Source organism: Lolium perenne, chromosome 2 (assembly GCF_019359855.2).
Source record: "Lolium perenne isolate Kyuss_39 chromosome 2, Kyuss_2.0, whole genome shotgun sequence".
Taxonomy (NCBI): domain Eukaryota; kingdom Viridiplantae; phylum Streptophyta; class Magnoliopsida; order Poales; family Poaceae; genus Lolium; species Lolium perenne.
In genome coordinates, this window is record NC_067245.2 from 152,009,028 (window position 1) to 152,032,544 (window position 23,517).

A 23,517-nucleotide genomic window follows, 5' to 3' on the forward strand; every position below is an offset into this window, starting at 1 on the left:
TAAGTTTCAGCGGTTGCTTTCAACTTGTAATATGTATATCTCATGGATAATTGTTAATGTAGAGTAATATAACAAGTGCAATATGCAAGTATGTAGGAATCAATGCACAGTTCACACAAGTGTTTGCTTCTTGAGTTGGAGAGAAATAGGTGAACTGACTCAACAATGAAAGTAAAAGAATGGTCCTCCATAGAGGAAAAGCATCGATTGCTATATTTGTGCTAGAGCTTTGATTTTGAAAACATGAAACAATTTTGTCAACGGTAGTAATAAAGCATATGTATCATGTAAATTATATCTTATAAGTTGCAAGCCTCATGCATAGTATACTAATAGTGCCCGCACCTTGTCCTAATTAGCTTGGACTACCGGATCATCACAATGCACATGTTTTAACCAAGTGTCACAAAGGGGTACCTCTATGCCGCCTGTACAAAGTTCTAAGGAGAAAGCTCGCATTGGATTTCTCGCTATTGATTATTCTCAACTTAGACATCCATACCGGGACAACATAGACAACAGATAATGGACTCCTCTTTTATGCATAAGCATGTAACAACAATCAATAATTTTCTCATATGAGATTGAGGATATTGTCCAAAACTGAAACTTCCACCATGGATCATGGCTTTAGTTAGCGGCCCAATGTTCTTCTCTAACAATATGCATGCTTAACCATAAGGTGGTAGATCTCTCTTACTTCAGACAAGACGAACATGCATAGCAACTCACATGAAATTCAACAAAGAGTAGTTGATGGCGTCCCCAGTGAACATGGTTATCGCACAACAAGCAACTTAATAAGAGATAAAGTGCATAAGTACATATTCAATACCACAATAGTTTTTAAGCTATTTGTCCCATGAGCTATATATTGCAAAGGTGAATGATGGAATTTTAAAGGTAGCACTCAAGCAATTTACTTTGGAATGGCGGAAAATACCATGTAGTAGGTAGGTATGGTGGACACAAATGGCATAGTGGTTGGCTCAAGTATTTTGGATGCATGAGAGGTAATCCCTCTCGATACAAGGTTTAGGCTAGCAAGGATTATTTGAAACAAACACAAGGATGAACCGGTGCAGCAAAACTCACATAAAAGACATATTGTAAACATTATAAGACTCTACACCGTCTTCCTTGTTGTTCAAACTCAATACTAGAAATTATCTAGACCTTAGAGAGACCAAATATGCAAACCAAATTTTAGCATGCTCTATGTATTTCTTCATTAATGGGTGCAAAGCATATGATGCAAGAGCTTAAACATGAGCACAACAATTGCCAAGTATCACATTACCCAAGACATTATAGCAAATTACTACATGTATCATTTTCCAATTCCAACCATATAACAATTTAACGAAGAAGAAACTTCGCCATGAATACTATGAGTAGAAACTAAGGACATACTTGTCCATATGCTACAGCGGAGCGTGTCTCTCTCCCATAAACTGAATGCTAGGATCCATTTTATTCAAACAAAACAAAAAACAAAAACAAACCGACGCTCCAAGAAAAGCACATAAGATGTGATGGAATAAAAATATAGTTTCAGGGGAGGAACCTGATAATGTTGTCGATGAAGAAGGGGATGCCTTGGGCATCCCCAAGCTTAGACGCTTGAGTCTTCTTGATATATGCAGGGGTGAACCACCGGGGCATCCCCAAGCTTAGAGCTTTCACTCTCCTTGATCATGTTGCATCATACTCCTCTCTTGATCCTTGAAAACTTCCTCCACACCAAACTTAGAACAACTCATTAGAGGGTTAGTGGACAATAAAAATTAACATGTTCAGAGGTGACACAATCATTCTTAACACTTCTGGACATTGCATAAAGCTACTGGACATTCATGGATCAAAGAAATTCATCCAACATAGCAAAAGAGGCAATGCGAAATAAAAGGCAGAATCTGTCAAAACAGAACAGTTCGTATTGACGAATTTTATCGAGGCACCAGACTTGCTTAAATGAAAATGCTCAAATTGAATGAAAGTTGCGTACATATCTGAGGATCACTCACGTAAATTAGCATAATTTTCTGAGTTACCTACAGAGAAAACAGCCCAGATTCGTGACAGCAAAGAAATCTGTTTCTGTGCAGTAATCCAAATCTAGTATGAACTTTTCTATCGACGACTTTACTTGGCACAAAAAAACACTAAACTAAGATAAGGAGAGGTTGCTACAGTAGTAAACAACTTCCAAGACACAAAATAAAAACAAAGTACTGTAGTAAAAACCATGGGTTGTCTCCCATAAGCGCTTTTCTTTAACGCCTTTCAGCTAGGCGCAGAAAGTGTGTATCAAGTATTATCAAGAGATGATGTGTCGGCATTCTTACCAGGGGTGTTGCTCTTACCTTTCTTACTCTTATTCCTACTCTTTGGTCTAGGGAATACATGACCGCATCCGGGTGTAGAGGTAAAATTTAGAGTGCCTTTCCCAACATCTATGACTGCTCCCATGAGTTTCAGCAGGGATCTTCCAAGCGTGATTTGTCCTGTCCCTACACATTCAATAACGAGATAATCAGTGGGTACCTTCCTTCCAAGAAAGGTTGTCAAAACACCTTCAGCTACACCCTTAGGAATTACAACAGAGTTATCCGTAAGAGTTATTTCTTCTCCCCCTTCAGTAAGTCCCCAAAGTGTCAAAGATTTATAAAAAAATTCAGGCATGAGGCAAAACTCGGACATAATATCACAACGAGCAGGAAAAGTTTCACCACCAATAGTAGCTTTAACGGTAGGCACCCACATTGAAGGTTCGAAGCTTAATGGAACATAATCATAGTATTCGCGAATTCGGTTATACACTTCTTTTAAACAGGATATATTTGTTTCAATAGTATTTAATCTATTATGCATGCTAGCATGAGATGGATCAAAATTATTATCGGAGCTAAATGATGTAATCAATTTCCTTATGGCATTAAAAGCTTGATCCCCATCACAATGAAGGAAATCTCCTCCCACTACAGCATCTAAGGCATATCTATAGCGAAGAATAAGCCCGAAATAGAAATTACTAAGAAGCAAACTTAAGGTCATTTTAGGTTCAGTTTTACTATAAGCATCAAAAATTCTAGACCATGCTTCTTTAAAATTCTCTTCACCTCCTTGTTTAAAAGTGAAGATCGATTCCTCAGGTGATAGAGTAACAACTACGAGACTAGACATGATAATAAAGTAAATGCGAGTAACTAATTTTTTTTGTGTTTTTGATATAGCAAACAAGATAGCAAATAAAGTAAAACTAGCAACTAATTTTTTTGTATTTTGATTTAGTGCAGCAAACAAAGTAGTAAATAAAACTAAGCAAGACAAAAACAAAGTAAAGAGATTGGGAAGTGGAGACTCCCCTTGCAGCGTGTCTTGATCTCCCCGGCAACGGCGCCAGAAAAAGAGCTTGATACGCGTACAACACGCGTCCGTTGGGAACCCCAAGAGGAAGGTGTGATGCGTACAGCGGCAAGTTTTCCCTCAGTATGAAACCAAGGTTTATCGAACCAGTAGGAGCCAAGAAGCACGTTGAAGGTTGATGGCGGCGGGATGTAGTGCGGCGCAACACCAGAGATTCTAGCGCCAACGTGGAACATGCACAACACAACCAAAGTACTTTGCCCCAACGAAACAGTGAGGTTGTCAATCTCACTGGCTTGCTGTAACAAAGGATTAGATGTATAGTGTGGATGATGATTGTTTGCAGAAAACAGTAGAACAGTATTGCAGTAGATTGTATTTCAGTATAGAGAATTGGACCGGGGTCCACAGTTCACTAGAGGTGTCTCTCCCATAAGATAAACAGCATGTTGGGTGAACAAATTACAGTTGGGCAATTGAAAAATAAAGAGGGCATGACCATGCACATACATATTATGATGAGTATTGTGAGATTTAGTTGGGCATTACGACAAAGTACATAGACCGCTATCCAGCATGCATCTATGCCTAAAAAGTCCACCTTCAGGTTATCATCCGAACCCCCTCCAGTATTAAGTTGCTAACAACAGACAATTGCATTAAGTATTGCGCGTAATGTAATCAGTGACTACATCCTTGAACATAGCACCAATGTTTTATCCCTAGTGGCAACAGCACATCCATAACCTTAGAGGTTCTTGTCACCCCTCCAGATTCACGGAGACATGAACCCACTATCGAGCATAAATACTCCCTCTTGGAGTTACTAGCATCAACTTGGCCAGAGCATCTACTAATAACGGAGAGCATGCAAGATCATAAACAACACATAGACATAACTTTGATAATCAACATAACAAGTATTCTCTATTCATCGGATCCCAACAAACGCAACATATAGAATTACAGATAGATGATCTTGATCATGTTCGGCAGCTCACAAGACCCGACAATTAAGCATAAGGGGGAGAAGACAACCATCTAGCTACTGCTATGGACCCATAGTCCAGGGGTAGACTACTCACACATCACTCCGGAGGCGACCATGGCGGCGTAGAGTCCTCCGGGAGATGATTCCCCTCTCCGGCAGGGTGCCGGAGGCGATCTCCTGAATCCCCCGAGATGGGATTGGCGGCGGCGGCGTCTCTGGAAGGTTTTCCGTATCGTGGCTCTCGGTACTGGGGGTTTCGCGATGGAGGCTTTAAGTAGGCGGAAGGGCAGGTCAGGAGGCGGCACGAGGGGCCCACACCATAGGGCCGCGCGGCCAAGGGGGGGCCGTGCCGCCCTAGGGTGTGGCCACCTCGTGGCCCCACTTCGTCTCCTCTTCGGTCTTCTGGAAGCTTCGTGGCAAAATAGGACCCTGGCCGTTGATTTCGTCCAATTCCGAGAATATTTCGTTACTAGGATTTCTGAAACCAAAAACAGCAGAAAACAGCAACTGACACTTCGGCATCTTGTTAATAGGTTAGTTCCAGAAAATGCACGAATATGACATAAAGTGTGCATAAAACATGTAGATATCATCAATAATGTGGCATGGAACATAAGAAATTATTGATACGTCGGAGACATATCAATGAACACTCAACATAAAAGTAAAAGAAGGGCCCTGCGCAGAGGGAAGCAAGATTACTCATGTGCTAGAGCTTTTTTATTTTGAATGCAATAGGAGTGTTGAAAATATATCTTTAGAGGTAGGCATGTCTATGTCAACGAATGGCATCAAATGATCTATCATCCTTTCATATAGTGACCTCAAGAGCAGCTCCCATGTACTTCTCCATTGCACACCATTATTTAGGATCTCTCCAGTACATAATGTGCGGAGCTTTATTTGTTTATTTATATTTTGTTTGGGATGGGAACCTAGTTGCCTTGCTCTTTTTGCAATATTAAGGACCAGCACATTATTCATGCTAGTCACAAAATGAAGTCATGAAAAGACAATAAACCATTCAATACTTCCTCATGAGCTAAAACAAAACACAAAACAAGTATTAATGTTTGAAGGTTTAAAGGTAGCACACAAGCAATTCACTTTGGAGTGGCGGCGAAATACCACATATAGATAGGTATGGTGGACACAATTGGAAAACTTTGGTTTTTGGTAGTTGGATGCACGAGTAGAGCTCATACTTAGTATAGGCAAAGGCTAGCAAAAGACTAGGAGCGACCAACTAAGAGAGCAATAATGGCCATAATCATGCATAGCGACAAAATATTATTAATCAAAGCATAAAGTGATATTACAAGTTAAAAACTAAATGATCATAGAGGCTTTAGTTGACTGATTTGTAGCCATATCATGATGTAAACATGTGCCAAGTCAACTCAATAAAGCATCAAAGGAGAATATCACAATATTATGCTTTGTATGATGGAAACAAAACATGATTTTTTTCAATGGCACATTAAGCACTCTCAGCTATTTGAGACAAGTCATGCTAAAACAATAGCTACTAAGCATATGATAAGAATAACATCCAACATGACATGCCAAAGTCTATGCCACAGTCTAAACAAGCTTTCTTTTGCATCACTATAAGTGTGAAACATTTTACTCGTCTCCAACACCAATCAATTTATTTTAAACAACTCTCGTAGCTAATAATCAATAAAGACTAGAGAGCTAATCATACCTAAATAAATAAAACTAACAAGCTCTAAAATAAAATAAGAATGGAAAACCAAGAGCTAAATGCAGTACTAGCAAAAGAGAACACTCGTAGAACAATAAGAGCAAAAACTAGAGTGTTCTATGCAATTAAAACGGAGTGTGACATTCTCCAAAACAAATATGATGGGATCCAACCATATGCTACACTAAACAAATAAAAAAAAAACAAAAATAAAGATGTTCCATGAACAACAAATAGCATATGAAGCAATAAAAATATAGCGTCTAGAAAGATGACCTCATGCTTTGTTGATGAAGAGGGGATGCCTTGGGCATCCCCAATCTTTGATGCTTGTACCTCTTGGATAGTTCTTGGGGTGACATGGGTATCCCCAATCTTGAGATTTCATCCATACTTCATCTCATTACATCATTCTTCTCTCCCTACACTTGAAAACTTCCTTCATACAAAACTTCACACAATTCTTATTAGCAGCATTAGTGCAATCAAAATAACAAATCCACTTGGGTTCAGTTCTAACATATATCAGACATCCATGAAAACATTAGCTACTGTAGCAACTTCTTCAAAAACCTCTTCCATCAAAAGAACTCAAAAAGAAAGAGATTAAGAGGCAAATGCAAATAGTGGCAGAAATATGTCAAAATAGAACAACAAGTAAATATCGATTTTTTCGAAAATCTTCTGTTGTTCAGATCGAAAAGTGTTCAACTAATGAAAGTTATATAATAATCTGGGGCATATGCTCAAAACTTTGCAGCTCAAAATTACATTCTGGCTGGGAATACGAATTTTTATGGTGACAGCACAGAATCTGTTTCAGGATAGCAATTTCCCCAAATCTTACTTTCTTCCTATTAGAGGTTATTCTTGGCACAAAAACGAAATAAAAATGATAAGTAGAGGTTATTACAGAGGTAATAACTTCCAGGACTCAATAAAATAAAAATTACAAAAATAAACATGGGTTATCTCCCAAGAGTGCTTTTCTTTAACGTCTTTTAGCTGGGCGCAAAAAAAGAGCTAGCATCAAGTATTTTCAAATGAAGAAGCATCAACATCATAAATGGCAGGAGCCTTACGTCTAACTCTCTTACCTTTACTCTTTCTCTTAGGGAAAGAATGAGAAGTACGTGGTGGGGAGGTGAAAGTCATGATGCCTTTCCCCACATCTATTTTTGCTCCCAGGAGTTTTAGCAGAGATGGTCCAAAAGTGATTGTCCCTTTCCTGCACATTCACTAACGAGATAATAAGTAGATACCATCCTTCTTAGGATTCTTGCATACACTGCTTCAGCTACTCCGATGGGTAATATAACAGCATTATTGGTAAGAGGTATTTCTTCTCCACCCACAGAAAGTTTTCAAAGATTTAAAGACTCATAAATATCTTTAGGCATAAGACAAAACTCAGACATAATATCACAATGAACATAGAAACTATTTATATCAACTTTTACTGTAGGAAGCCAACTTGAGGGTTCATAATTTATTGAAACATGATCATAATTTTCACGAAGCAAGCTATAACATTCAAAGTAAGTTGTGCTTGTCTCAAGAGTATTTAATCTAGCATAAATGCTCACAAGGGATGAATTAATCAAAATTACTAGGCGAGCTATATGTTGCAATCTAATTTTTTATGGCATTAAAAGCTTGATCTCCATCACAATGAAGGAAATCTCCTCCTACTACAGTATCCAAAGCATATTTATAACAAAGAACAAGACCAAAGTAAAAGCTCCTAAGAAGCGGGCCTAGAGTCATTTTGGGTTCAATTTTATCATAAGAATTATTAATTCGAGACCAAACTTCCTTAAAACTCTCCTCAGTCCCTTGTTTGAAAGTGAAAATCATTTCCTTAGGTGACATAGTAACAAGACTAGACATAGAAGCAACTTAAAATAGGAACTCATTTTTTTGTATTTTTGATATAATGAAGCAAACAAGACAAAGTAAAATAAACTAAGAAAAAACAATAACAAAGTAAAGAGATTGGAGGTGAGAGACTCCCCTTGCAGAAATCCTCTTTCTCCCCAGCAACGGCGTCAGAAAAGTAGCTTGATGAGCGCAGATTGCACACCATTGGGGAACCCCAAGAGAAAGGTATGATGAGCACAGTAGCAAGTTTTCCCTCAGTAAGAAACCAAGGTTTAATCGACCAGTATGAGAAAGGCGTGACTTCTGAAGGTGTTGCTAGCTGACTTGTTGTAGGGCGCACTACCGACGTTAGCAACAACGTGGAACCTGCACACAACACAACCAAAATACTTTGCCCCAACTTACAGTGAGGTTGTCAATTTCACCAGTTTTGCTGAAAACGAAGGATTAACTGTATAGTGTGGTTTGTTTGCAGTGGAATTAAAGATAACAATGTTTGCAGTAAGTAAAGAAAACATGATGATTGTATCAGTGTAAAGAAAGGATCGGGGTCCACAGTTCACTAGAGGTGTCTATCCATAAAGATGAATAACATGGTTAGTGAAAAAATTACAATTTGGGCAATTGACAGAATAAAAACCATACATGACAAGATGATTACTATGAGATTTATTTGAGCATTACAACATAATACATAGACCGTAATCCAATTGCGTCTATCTCTACTACATTAAATCTTTAGCGGTCGTGTCCATGGTACGTCGTCCAAGGCTTCCACACCGCGCAACAATCTGAGCCACGCATACTAACAAAACCGTCAAGGAGCAACTATCCCGCACGAATCGTGCAGTTACCACCTAGCACACACGACTCCTCAATCTGAAAGCTCTGCAAAAATCCCCAAACTGCCAACCATAGATCCCTCCTTCATCTGCGGTGACTCCATCTAACGCCACGCCTGAACCACCGAGTCGAGAACCGCCGGAGAGTGGGCGCTGTCGCCATCGTCGGCTTCGTGGGGGGCCACGGCTCGAGAACCGGAGATGAGCTGAAGCCTGACGTGTGCTCCGTGCGGGAAGCCATCTCGCCAGTTCGCCGGGGCCATCACCGCCTCGAGCAGTCAAGCCGAGCAACGCGGGGTCAGAATGTGAAGTACGTGGTGGGGAGGTGAAAGTCATGATGCCTTTCCCCACATCTATTTTTGCTCCCAGGAGTTTTAGCAGAGATGGTCCAAAAGTGATTTGTCCCTTTCCTGCACATTCAATAACGAGATAATAAGTAGATACCATCCTTCTTAGGATTCTTGCATACACTGCTTCAGCTACTCCGATGGGTAATATAACAGCATTATTGGTAAGAGGTATTTCTTCTCCACCCACAGAAAGTTCTCAAAGATTTAAAGACTCATAAATATCTTTAGGCATAAGACAAAACTCAGACATAATATCACAATGAACATAAAACTATTTATATCAACTTTTACTGTAGGAAGCCAACTTGGGGGTTCATAATTTATTGAAACATGATCATAATTTTCACCAAGCAAGCTAAAACATTCTTTTAAGTAAGTTGTGCTTGTCTCAAGAGTATTTAATCTAGCATAAATGCTCACAAGGGATGAATTAATCAAAATTACTAGGCGAGCTATATGTTGCAATCTAATTTTTTATGGCATTAAAAGCTTGATCTCCATCACAATGAAGGAAATCTCCTCCTACTACAGTATCCAAAGCATATTTATAACAAAGAACAAGACCAAAGTAAAAGCTACTAAGAAGCAGGCCTAGAGTCATTTTGGGTTCAATTTTATCATAAGAATTATTAATTCGAGACCAAGCTTCCTTAAAACTCTCCTCGGTCCCTTGTTTGAAAGTGAAAATCATTTCCTTAGGTGACATAGTAACAAGACTAGACATAGAAGCAACTTAAAATAGGAACTCATTTTTTTGTATTTTTCATATAATGAAGCAAACAAGACAAAGTAAAATAAACTAAGAAAAAACAATAACAAAGTAAAGAGATTGGAGGTGAGAGACTCCCCTTGCAGAAATCCTCTTTCTCCCAGGCAACGGTGTCAGAAAAGTAGCTTGATGAGCGCAGATTGCACACCATTGGGGAACCCCAAGAGAAAGGTATGATGAGCACAGTAGCAAGTTTTCCCTCAGTAAGAAACCAAGGTTTAATTGACTAGTATGAGAAAGGCGTGACTTCTGAAGGTGTTGCTAGCTGACTTGTTGTAGGGCGCACTACCGACGTTAGCAACAACGTGGAACCTGCACACAACACAACCAAAATACTTTGCCCCAACTTACAGTGAGATTGTTAACTGTATAGTGTGGTTTGTTTGCAGTGGAATTAAAGATAACAATGTTTGCAGTAAGTAAAGAAAACATGATGATTGTATCAGTGTAAAGAAAGGATCGGGGTCCACAGTTCACTAGAGGTGTCTATCCATAAAGATGAATAACATGGTTAGTGAACAATTTACAGCTGGGCAATTGACAGAATAAAAACCATACATGACAAGATGATTACTATGAGATTTATTTGGGCATTACAACATAATACATAGACCGTAATCCAACTGCGTCTATCTCTACTACATTAAATCTTTAGCGGTCGTGTCCATGGTACGTCGTCCAAGGCTTCCACACCGCGCAACAATCTGAGCCACGCATACTAACAAAACCGTCAAGGAGCAACTATCCCGCACGAATCGTGCAGTTACCACCTAGCACACACGACTCCTCAATCTGAAAGCTCTACAAAAATCCCCAAACTGCCAACCATAGATCCCTCCTTCCTCTGCGGTGACTCCATCTAACGCCACGCCTGAACCACCGAGTCGAGAACCGCCGGAGAGTGGGCGCTGTCACCGTCGTCGGCTCTGTGGGGGGCCATGGCTCGAGAACCGGAGACGAGCTGAAGCCTAACGTGTGCTCCCGTGCGGGAAGCCATCTTGCCAGTTCGCCGGGGCCATCACCGCCTCGAGCAGTCGAGCCGAGCAACGCGGGGTCAGAATGAGAAGTACGTGGTGGGGAGGTGAAAGTCATGATGCCTTTCCCCACATCTATTTTTGCTCCTAGGAGTTTTAGCAGAGATGGTCCAAAAGTGATTTGTCCCTTTACTGCACATTCAATAACGAGATAATAAGTAGACACCATCCATCTTAGGATTCTTGCATACACTGCTTCAGCTACTCCGATGGGTAATATAACAACATTATTGGTAAGAGGTATTTCTTCTCCACCCACAGAAAGTTCTCAAAGATTTAAAGACTCATAAATATCTTTAGGCATAAGACAAAACTCAGACATAATATCACAATGAACATAAAAACTATTTATATCAACTTTTACTGTAGGAAGCCAACTTGAGGGTTCATAATTTATTGAAACATGATCATAATTTTCACTAAGCAAGCTATAACATTCTTTTAAGTAAGTTGTGCTTGTCTCAAGAGTATTTAATCTAGCATAAATGCTCACAAGGGATGAATTAATCAAAATTACTAGGCGAGCTATATGTTGCAATCTAATTTTTTATGGCATTAAAAGCTTGATCTCCATCACAATGAAGGAAATCTCCTCCTACTACAGTATCCAAAGCATATTTATAACAAAGAACAAGACCAAAGTAAAAGCTCCTAAGAAGCGGGCCTAGAGTCATTTTGGGTTCAATTTTATCATAAGAATTATTAATTCGAGACCAAACTTCCTTAAAACTCTCCTCAGTCCCTTGTTTGAAAGTGAAAATCATTTCCTTAGGTGACATAGTAACAAGACTAGACATAGAAGCAACTTAAAATAGGAACTCATTTTTTTGTATTTTTGATATAATGAAGCAAACAAGACAAAGTAAAATAAACTAAGAAAAAACAATAACAAAGTAAAGAGATTGGAGGTGAGAGACTCCCCTTGCAGAAATCCTCTTTCTCCCCGGCAACGGCGTCAGAAAAGTAGCTTGATGAGCGCAGATTGCACACCATTGGGGAACCCCAAGAGAAAGGTATGATGAGCACAGTAGCAAGTTTTCCCTCAGTAAGAAACCAAGGTTTAATCGACCAGTATGAGAAAGGCGTGACTTCTGAAGGTGTTGCTAGCTGACTTGTTGTAGGGCGCACTACCGACGTTAGCAACAACGTGGAACCTGCACACAACACAACCAAAATACTTTGCCCCAACTTACAGTGAGGTTGTCAATTTCACCAGTTTTGCTGAAAACGAAGGATTAACTGTATAGTGTGGTTTGTTTGCAGTGGAATTAAAGATAACAATGTTTGCAGTAAGTAAAGAAAACATGATGATTGTATCAGTGTAAAGAAAGGATCGGGGTCCACAGTTCACTAGAGGTGTCTATCCATAAAGATGAATAACATGGTTAGTGAAAAAATTACAGCTGGGCAATTGACAGAATAAAAACCATACATGACAAGATGATTACTATGAGATTTATTTGAGCATTACAACATAATACATAGACCGTAATCCAATTGCGTCTATCTCTACTACATTAAATCTTTAGCGGTCGTGTCCATGGTACGTCGTCCAAGGCTTCCACACCGCGCAACAATCTGAGCCACGCATACTAACAAAACCGTCAAGGAGCAACTATCCCGCACGAATCGTGCAGTTACCACCTAGCACACACGACTCCTCAATCTGAAAGCTCTGCAAAAATCCCCAAACTGCCAACCATAGATCCCTCCTTCATCTGCGGTGACTCCATCTAACGCCACGCCTGAACCACCGAGTCGAGAACCGCCGGAGAGTGGGCGCTGTCGCCATCATCGGCTCCGTGGGGGGCCACGGCTCGAGAACCGGAGACGAGCTGAAGCCTGACGTGTGCTCCGTGCGGGAAGCCATCTCGCCAGTTCGCCGGCGCCATCACCGCCTCGAGCAGTCAAGCCGAGCAACGCGGGGTCAGAATGAGAAGTACGTGGTGGGGAGGTGAAAGTCATGATGCCTTTCCCCACATCTATTTTTGCTCCCAGGAGTTTTAGCAGAGATGGTCCAAAAGTGATTTGTCCCTTTCCTGCACATTCAATAACGAGATAATAAGTAGATACCATCCTTCTTAGGATTCTTGCATACACTGCTTCAGCTACTCCGATGGGTAATATAACAGCATTATTGGTAAGAGGTATTTCTTCTCCACCCACAGAAAGTTCTCAAAGATTTAAAGACTCATAAATATCTTTAGGCATAAGACAAAACTCAGACATAATATCACAATGAACATAAAAACTATTTATATCAACTTTTACTGTAGGAAGCCAACTTGGGGGTTCATAATTTATTGAAACATGATCATAATTTTCACTAAGCAAGCTATAACATTCTTTTAAGTAAGTTGTGCTTGTCTCAAGAGTATTTAATCTAGCATAAATGCTCACAAGGGATGAATTAATCAAAATTACTAGGCGAGCTATATGTTGCAATCTAATTTTTATGGCATTAAAAGCTTGATCTCCATCACAATGAAGGAAATCTCCTCCTACTACAGTATCCAAAGCATATTTATAACAAAGAACAAGACCAAAGTAAAAGCTACTAAGAAGCAGGCCTAGAGTCATTTTGGGTTCAATTTTATCATAAGAATTATTAATTCGAGACCAAGCTTCCTTAAAACTCTCCTCAGTCCCTTGTTTGAAAGTGAAAATCATTTCCTTAGGTGACATAGTAACAAGACTAGACATAGAAGCAACTTAAAATAGGAACTCATTTTTTTGTATTTTTCATATAATGAAGCAAACAAGACAAAGTAAAATAAACTAAGAAAAAACAATAACAAAGTAAAGAGATTGGAGGTGAGAGACTCCCCTTGCAGAAATCCTCTTTCTCCCCGGCAACGGCGTCAGAAAAGTAGCTTGATGAGCGCAGATTGCACACCATTGGGGAACCCCAAGAGAAAGGTATGATGAGCACAGTAGCAAGTTTTCCCTCAGTAAGAAACCAAGGTTTAATTGACCAGTATGAGAAAGGCGTGACTTCTGAAGGTGTTGCTAGCTGACTTGTTGTAGGGCGCACTACCGACGTTAGCAACAACGTGGAACCTGCACACAACACAACCAAAATACTTTGCCCCAACTTACAGTGAGGTTGTTAACTGTATAGTGTGGTTTGTTTGCAGTGGAATTAAAGATAACAATGTTTGCAGTAAGTAAAGAAAACATGATGATTGTATCAGTGTAAAGAAAGGATCGGGGTTCACAGTTCACTAGAGGTGTCTATCCATAAAGAAGAATAACATGGTTAGTGAACAATTTACAGCTGGGCAATTGATAGAATAAAAACCATACATGACAAGATGATTACTATGAGATTTATTTGGGCATTACAACATAATACATAGACCGTAATCCAACTGCGTCTATCTCTACTACATTAAATCTTTAGCGGTCGTGTCCATGGTACGTCGTCCAAGGCTTCCACACCGCGCAACAATCTGAGCCACGCATACTAACAAAACCGTCAAGGAGCAACTATCCCGCACGAATCGTGCAGTTACCACCTAGCACACACGACTCCTCAATCTGAAAGCTCTACAAAAATCCCCAAACTGCCAACCATAGATCCCTCCTTCCTCTGCGGTGACTCCATCTAACGCCACGCCTGAACCACCGAGTCGAGAACCGCCGGAGAGTGGGCGCTGTCACCGTCGTCGGCTCCGTGGGGGGCCATGGCTCGAGAACCGGAGACGAGCTGAAGCCTGACGTGTGCTCCCGTGCGGGAAGCCATCTTGCCAGTTCGCCGGGGCCATCACCACCTCGAGCAGTCGAGCCGAGCAACGCGGGGTCAGAATGAGAAGTACGTGGTGGGGAGGTGAAAGTCATGATGCCTTTCCCCACATCTATTTTTGCTCCCAGGAGTTTTAGCAGAGATGGTCCAAAAGTGATTTGTCCCTTTCCTGCACATTCAATAACGAGATAATAAGTAGATACCATCCTTCTTAGGATTCTTGTATACACTGCTTCAGCTACTCCGATGGGTAATATAACAACATTATTGGTAAGAGGTATTTCTTCTCCACCCACAGAAAGTTCTCAAAGATTTAAAGACTCATAAATATCTTTAGGCATAAGACAAAACTCAGACATAATATCACAATGAACATAAAAACTATTTATATCAACTTTTACTGTAGGAAGCCAACTTGAGGGTTCATAATTTATTGAAACATGATCATAATTTTCACTAAGCAAGCTATAACATTCTTTTAAGTAAGTTGTGCTTGTCTCAAGAGTATTTAATCTAGCATAAATGCTCACAAGGGATGAATTAATCAAAATTACTAGGCGAGCTATATGTTGCAATCTAATTTTTTATGGCATTAAAAGCTTGATCTCCATCACAATGAAGGAAATCTCCTCCTACTACAGTATCCAAAACATATTTATAACAAAGAACAAGACCAAAGTAAAAGCTACTAAGAAGCAGGCCTAGAGTCATTTTGGGTTCAATTTTATCATAAGAATTATTAATTCGAGACCAAGCTTCCTTAAAACTCTCCTCGGTCCCTTGTTTGAAAGTGAAAATCATTTCCTTAGGTGACATAGTAACAAGACTAGACATAGAAGCAACTTAAAATAGGAACTCATTTTTTTGTATTTTTGATATAATGAAGCAAACAAGACAAAGTAAAATAAACTAAGCAAAAACAATAACAAAGTAAAGAGATTGGAGGTGAGAGACCCCCCTTGCAGAAATCCTCTTTCTCCCGGCAACGGCGTCAGAAAAGTAGCTTGATGAGCGCAGATTGCACACCATTCAGGAACCCCAAGAGAAATGTATGATGAGCACAGTAGCAAGTTTTCTCTCAGTAAGAAACCAAGGTTTAATCGACCAGTATGAGAAAGGCGTGACTTCTGAAGGTGTTGCTAGCTGACTTGTTGTAGGGCGCGCTACCGACGTTAGCAACAACGTGGAACCTGCACACAACACAACCAAAATACTTTGCCCCAACTTCCAGTGATGTTGTCAATTTCACCAGTTTTGCTGAAAACAAAGGATTAACTGTATAGTGTGGTTTGTTTGCAGTGGAATTAAAGATAACAATGTTTGCAGTAAGTAAAGAAAACATGATGATTGTATCAGTGTAAAGAAAGGATCGGGGTCCACAGTTCACTAGAGGTGTCTATCCATAAAGATGAATAACATGGTTAGTGAAAAAATTACAGCTGGGCAATTGACAGAATAAAAACCATACATGACAAGATGATTACTATGAGATTTATTTGGACATTACAACATAATACATAGACCGTAATCCAACTGCGTCTATCTCTACTAAATTAAATCTTTAGCGGTGGTGTCCATGGTACGTCGTCCAAGGCTTCCACACCGCGCAACAATGTGAGCCACGCATACTAACAAAACCGTCAAGGAGCAACTATCCCGCACGAATCGTGCAGTTACCACCTAGCACACACGACTCCTCAATCTGAAAGCTCTGCAAAAATCCCCAAACTGCCAACCATAGACCTCCTTCCTCTGCGGTGACTCCATCTAACGCCACGCCTGAACCACCGAGTCGAGAACCGCCGGAGAGTGGGCGCTGTCGCCGTCGTCGGCTCCGTGGGGGGCCACGGCTCGAGAACCGGAGCCGAGCTGAAGCCTGACGTGTGCTCCGTGCGGGAAGCCATCTCGCCAGTTCGCCGGGGGGGCGGACCCCACATGTCAGCGACACAAAAGGGGGGTTATGATCAAAGGCGCGCCAACTGGGGGGGTTATCATCAATTTTACCGTCCCAAGGGCCACGGCCGCTGGTGCCAGGACGGAAGGCTGCATCGGCCTCTGCTGGCTTGGAGAGGACGAGACACCAGAACCCTGGTGTAGAGTGCCACACCTCCATTTCCTGTCCACCGTGGCCATCTATACCAGTCCAACCTCCTCCAGCCTGTAAGCTCATCTATCTATGTTACTCGATTGGATCAACTGCTCTGCATCTATTTCTTCTCTACATGATTCGTTTTGAAATCTGTTCTAAATGGTGTTAATCTCTTCTAGATATTCCGGTTACCATCTAAAATTCAGTACTGTGAAACATTGTGTCCCATCGTATAGATGCAACAGCAGATTGGTGATACTGTATCTAATCATCACAGAGCAAACAGTGGTTTAAATTATTGGATGGAATTGAAAACATGAATAAAAAAAGGGTACACTAAAGCATGTTTTTATGGATTTTCCCCAGCCATCTGCTCTGAAATCTTTTGCCTGAAGTTGACACTGCTGCAATGTGCGTTATACAATTGTTCTTTTCAAAAGAACCTGTCAAAGTTAGTTTGTGAGTATTATAGAAAACATGACGTGTGCTCACGACATGGCAAAAGAAACACATCAGATTGAGATCTCCAATGGTTGCTTTTTTACTCCGTTGTTATAGCTCGGTTATAGAGCGTGTAAGCCATGGGACTTCTATCATTGGTCACAACTTTTGCTTCAGATTCGATGTGTGGCCCTTGGTTCTGCTCACAATGTTGTTCTTCAGCAGTTTCCACGCAGGTAAAAGTTCAGTTTCTTAAACAGGAATATCTCCCACTATTTGCACTTCTCTTGAGTTGACAGATTCTATAATAGCATTAATAATTTTGTAGATGCCGCTGTAGCCCAAATTTGAGTTGTGTCAACTGGTGAGTTTTTTCGATAAAGGGAATATATTAATATCAAGAGATACCAATTACACCCAGCCTCTGCAACAACGCACCACCCTAATGGCACCACGGATGCACACAGCCAAAAAAAGAAAAAGAAAACTAAGAAACAAAAGTCCCGCTACAGTATCTCGGGCCTAACAACAGCAATACATCCACCGCCATGATAACACCTGAATTACAGACTCTTCAAAAAACGACGTCTCCAAGAAGGGAACAGTGCTCAAACACCGTCATCGCCTGATCAAAGATCTTGGGTTTTCACCCTGAAGATAGTCCCCGCTCTCAAAACAATGCCTCCACCAAGGTCATTGCCAGGCACAACCAGTTAAGGCCAGACCTTGGGTTTTCACCCTGAAAGGTAAGACTCTGCACTTCACCTGTGTTGTCGCCCCCACTTTCATACCGCTGCTGTGAAGCCCGGAACACCAAGCAAACCCCTCAACTGCGCGGAGACTTGAACCTCCCTTAGCTAGTCCTCCCCTCCGGCCTTCATGAAATTCTCTTCTTCCGACTTTCATCATGGATCCATAGTCACTTGATGTCAACACAGAAAAAGAGCTTCGCGCCGCTCCCTCCAGAACCAATCGGTCGGAATAAAAGTATGGGTACGCACGACCGAATACCTCCAATCCAGCAAACTCCAGGCAAAGCACTGTTACATTCGCCGGCTGAGCCTTCCGGAACTCAACCCCCCGGCCAGATCACGAGTCCAGGCCTCCGGTACGTCCTCCTCTTCACGCAAGAGAGGCCCTAGGACCGCCGCCTTTATTCAGGTCGGACCCCACGTCGGCGACCATCCCGGGCTGGCCAATCCAACCCTCTACCGGCGACACCATCGCCGGCTTCCATGCCCTCCATCTCGCCGCCGGATCGCAGTGATAGATCAAAGGTCCACCACCACCAACCGCAGGCCGGCCCTCTTCGGCGAAGAAGATGGCCACCTCCTCCGTCGAACCCAAGGCTGCTGCCCCGGGCGCCCTCGTGCCGTAGAAGAATCCCGAGATCGCCTCCACGCACCGACGAGAGGCGGGGGCGAGGGCATGGCGCAGACCGAGGGCCTGGCCGCCGCCCACCACCAGCCCATGCCGGAGTGCTGCGGGGGAGAGCCGACGGAAGGAGGGAGACAGGCCGCCACCGCCCAACCCACCCCCGCCGGCCGGTCCGCCAGGGGACAGCCGCCGGGAGGAGGGGTCACAGCGCCCGCCGTTGCCCATCCCATCCGATCTGCGCCTGCTCCGCCATGCGTCGAGGAGGTGGGATCCGGCCGCCGTTCATCACGCAGCGACGAGGAAGGGCCCCCGCCGCCGCCACGCCCCGTGGGTCTTCGCCCCGGCGGCGCTACCGGCGGCGGCGGTTAGGGTTGGGAGGTGGGGTGCGGGAGGGAGGAGAGATGTGTGCGCTCTCTTCCGTATCAAGTTTTTTGGGCTCTGACTTTAGCAGCTCAGCAGCTTCCTTCTTGATGAAATAGAATCATTTCAAAGAACGAAGTGCCACCAGAGCAATCCATATGCATCTAAATTCATCCCAGGGACAAAAATATAAGGTATAATTTACTGCTTATAATTCATAATTAAATGAATAACATTTTGTTTCTATTCATCGAACAATAATGCTTCACAATCGTGAAGAAGGTTGCAGGCCAAGAAGCTGATACATCAAGTGGGTTGTTTCACCATAGAAGCGTATTAGTTATTTATCCTGGTAAAGAGTGAACCAGTAGCCAAGGACTCTCACTATCTTGCTTCAGAAGAAGGTACATATCTGAAAGCTTTATTAGTTTTGACTCCTTCTCGCTAGCCTTTGCGAGACTACCTTAACTTTTAGCTGAAGCTCATGATTCTTTTCTGGTCTCTCTTTCATATACTTTTGCGAATATCCATGTTTCATAGGTTGGGTTCACGGATGAATCTTCTCAGTTGGAGCTGGGATAAGACTTTGGGGTGATCAAGTGTATACAAACCTGAAGTTACATTGATTCTTATAGAATTAGTTGTGACTCAATGTGGTATTGTCCAGTGCTGCATTGCATGTGATAGATTGCATCGTAACAGCAGATTACTAAAAACATTGATTCACCTGCATTATATCTAAGCACCATGAACTTTGTTTATCAAATTCTGACATGCATACAAACACAATAGATCTACAAAAGCTATTTACTAACATGACTGCTACAAATAAAAACCCTCCAACCTTCTGTTAACTAAGGTACTTTGACCTTCAACAAGCTCTGCCAACACATGTTCAGCAACTTCCTGAGTGCTGCTATACCCTCTCACTTATCCGTTCCCCATTAAGCTCCTTTGCAACTAACCCAAGCACCCTTCGAGGTCGACAAGCTATAGTTTGGTGGTCGTCAGCCTTGGTCCAGGAGACTTACGACAGTGGCAAAGTGAAACCCCAGATACTTCGGTGGCTCTGGGGCTCCAATGCGCCCACCGAAAAATCGTGCCGATGCGGAAAAAACCGGGTAGTTTATTTGACATGAAAAAACTGCCCATGCACACACGACGCCAGCACCGCGTCCTTCAACTCCCCCTTTGAGCACTCTAGTCTCCAATGCTCCCACCAGCGCGAGGCCGCCGCACCGAGCCTACTCTCCATCACCAGACCACCAGAGCGAAGACTCCGCACCCACCCTGCTCTCTCCCCACCGCCTCGCCGACAACGACCCACCGCTCCTCTCTCGCCGGCGCATGGCCCCCGCTGACCCTGCGCCACTCCTGCTGGTCTGAGACCACAGCTGGATCCTCCGCTGCCATGGATCGTGCGTTCCTCGCGAGTCCACAACGCGCAACTGGGTAGGGCAGTCCATTGGCAGATAAACATGACATGAGCCTCTCCGCCTAACACACCTCTGGCCTCTATCGCTGGAGAATGGAATAGTACAGGTAGCTCAACATCCAGCGAGTGTTTGGTTTTGATTTGCAATATTGTTGATTATTGAGTCAGATTTGATTCTGAATTTGTAAGTTGCCGTAGTCTGAGATTGTGAGAAAGTTAACTTTTGTACTAAAAGATTATGAAATTGAGGTGATGCCATTTTTTCAAGGAGTCAAGATTCAGGGTAAGCGAAGGTTGATTACATTCGTTGAACCATGATCGCTAGGCAGAATCCTACCATCATCAAGTTAAATGTACACTTTGGTTGTTCTGAACCAGTTTAACATAAGAATCATGCCATATATTCTTTGATTACAGTTATTTTCTTTTTATGGGAAGACACTATAGTGGAGGCTCAAATGTTGGTTGGATCTTTGATGGAGCACTTATAAATGGTGTGGCCCTTCCGAGTTCTGACTAATAACTCACATATTGCATTTTTAGTTGATGAGCATTGTATTCATCTTCTATGACCGGTTTGGAATAGGGTAGGTAGCACTGCAACAAGTAAATGATGCCATGCCTGTCGATGGGGGACTCTGTCCTCTAGGAACGACGGGCCTCATTGACCCTCCGCGTGTTCCTTTTTTTGAGAAACACAGTACAGACGCAGACGCTCACATACACGCGCATACACTCACCCCTATGAACGCACACACGCACACCCTACCCCTATGAGCACCTCCGGAAGACTGAGCTGGCGGATTGGATCTTGAAATTGACGAAGTCACCAGAGACGCCTCGCTGTCGACGGGAACGTCGTCTTCCACTGAATGAATATTCCGCCTTTATGAGACACACAGATGTCAAACCTGGGATTTGAACTCTGGTGGGCTGGGGGTACAACCACCCTCCTAACCACCCAACCTCAGGTTGGTTCTCTACCCTCCGCGTGTTCCTGATATAGAGCAAAGACAAACTTCTTCTTCTCATCCTCAGTTGCTCTGTTTCCCGGCATGGCAGCATGAAAGTCAAGCAAATTTGATTCATGATGCAGATCTGGATCATGCAGCCTCCTCTGCCTCACCTCGCCATGCCTGTTCTTGGATTTGCACCAGCGGTACACCAGGTTACTAATCACTCATCATATTATCCACATTTTGTCTCACTAATTACATAAGAGGCACCTTCTTTCCATGATACTATTGCATGTTCAACATGGTGCGAACTAGAATAATTTTATGGCAATATCCACAAATGTATAGTCTGTAGTTGTTATAGGGTTCATCTTTCTGGTAAGTTGTAACTGTCTCCCTGTAGACCCACACCATGCCAGTAGACCTTTGTTTTGTTATTGATAACCTTGAAAATGACAGTTTCATCTGATTTTTAATATGAATGATTTATACTGCAATTATTATGCAAAAACTTAGTTGTATAACTGAACATGATCTATTTGCCATCTTATTTACCACATATAATTTTAAATATGGTCCAGTCTCAAATTTTAGCTATGAAGTTATTTAATGTAAGAACAGTAGATAGTCGAAACATGTACAGATTCAGGTATCTGGCTTGAATGCTAAAAAGGTTTCTAATAAAAATGGGAGTATGATAGCAAGCACTCTCGAGAAACACAAAAATCAATTGGATTTGGTCTAAGAAAAAAATTGCATTCATGTACCATCCGCTTCATTTAGTTTTGGTATTCATAAAATAGCATACATTATTTTGATGTTGGATGTCCTATACAAAGATATGGTTCTGATTTATGAGGCCTCATGTGATTTCACTGTTCCTATTTTTTTGAAGTTATGTTCACCACATCACAACTTGCAGCGCAATGTGTCATAAGGAGATAGAATATCAGTGAGCTACTATATGTTCAATACTTGTACAACTGTATAAGAAAGTCCAAGTTCTAAGCTACGAGGATTAGAGGCACGAATGATGAATGTGCATGTAGACAAATGGGTTCGACGAACTAATGAATGGTTGAAGGTAATTTTGTTGCTACAACAGGGAGAGCTAATTTTCTTCATCTGGGGTGGGTATAGGGACAAGAAGAAATCTCTCTGTTCTTTCGTCAACTTAGACTATTATTACTGATGATTGCAGATCTATGGAAAATCCAGAACGCCTTGCTGTCATAAGCTGTTTATGTTCAGAGAACATTGTCCCAATGTAACTCTTGGGCTGAGTACGTTAGGATGGTATTTTTTTAGTAGTATACCCTGGCTTGCGAGTTGGTTTCAGTTAACTGTATTTGCAATTACCCTATTGGTTCAGATTACCTTTGTCTTCTAAAGAAGAAAGTATTTATTCATCTCTACGGCCGCATTTTTGTGCAATTGTCCGTGATGGATTGTAATATTTCTAAGTTGCCATATTTTTTCCTATAAAAATTTACACTCGATTATCTTGTTTGTGAGATCATATTTGCATCATATTTTCTCGGTTGACGAGTTTGATAGTGTAATTTGTGTGAACTATAAAAGTGTTCTTAATGGAACAAATTACATTTGAACATCATTTATCAGTTATTTGAACATATAATTTGGTTTGACATACTTTGCAAAGCATGGGCCCTTTGCTATTTAATCAGATGGGGATGATGCTGATATCATCAGACTGGAAGGCAACATGATCTGTGTCGGTGAGCTACATGCAGGCAAGATGGTGCCACGCTGCTGACCCGTCGTCCTTGTTATTCAGTATTAAGATTGTCAATTGAATGTATGTTTATTTTTTACATAGCTAAACCAGGGATCTCTCTTTCGAGAGGACTGTTGTACTATAACAAACAAGGGAACTAAGTCCGAATATTTCATAAGGTATAACAGAATTATCAAAGCCAAATTTGAAAGATTTTGAGTGATACAAATTACCTTATTTCTGGGATTGTGAACACGTACCAATATATTTTAGATCAATTTAATTTTATATTTGTTGCAATGCATAGACAATTTGCGATGAAAAAGAACATAAGAATAGTGGCAACGCACGGGTATTCAACTAGTGACTAATAATCCACCTTCAGGTTATCATCTGAACCCCTTCCAGTATTAAGTTGCAACCAATAGATTA

The 23,517-nt window shown here is 41.7% G+C and overlaps 1 long non-coding RNA gene across 2 annotated transcripts; it reads left to right on the forward strand.

The window, feature by feature from the left end:
- The first annotated feature begins 19,060 nt into the window (after positions 1-19,060).
- On the forward strand, positions 19,061-20,611 carry LOC127321963 (uncharacterized). 2 transcript variants are annotated; one of them, XR_007864457.1, is made up of 3 exons: positions 19,061-19,150; positions 19,236-19,360; positions 19,497-20,611. It is a non-coding gene; the product is annotated as an uncharacterized lncRNA (long non-coding RNA). The 2 variants fall into 2 exon arrangements; XR_007864458.1 differs by having other exon boundaries at positions 19,239-19,360.
- The last annotated feature ends 2,906 nt before the right edge of the window (positions 20,612-23,517 follow it).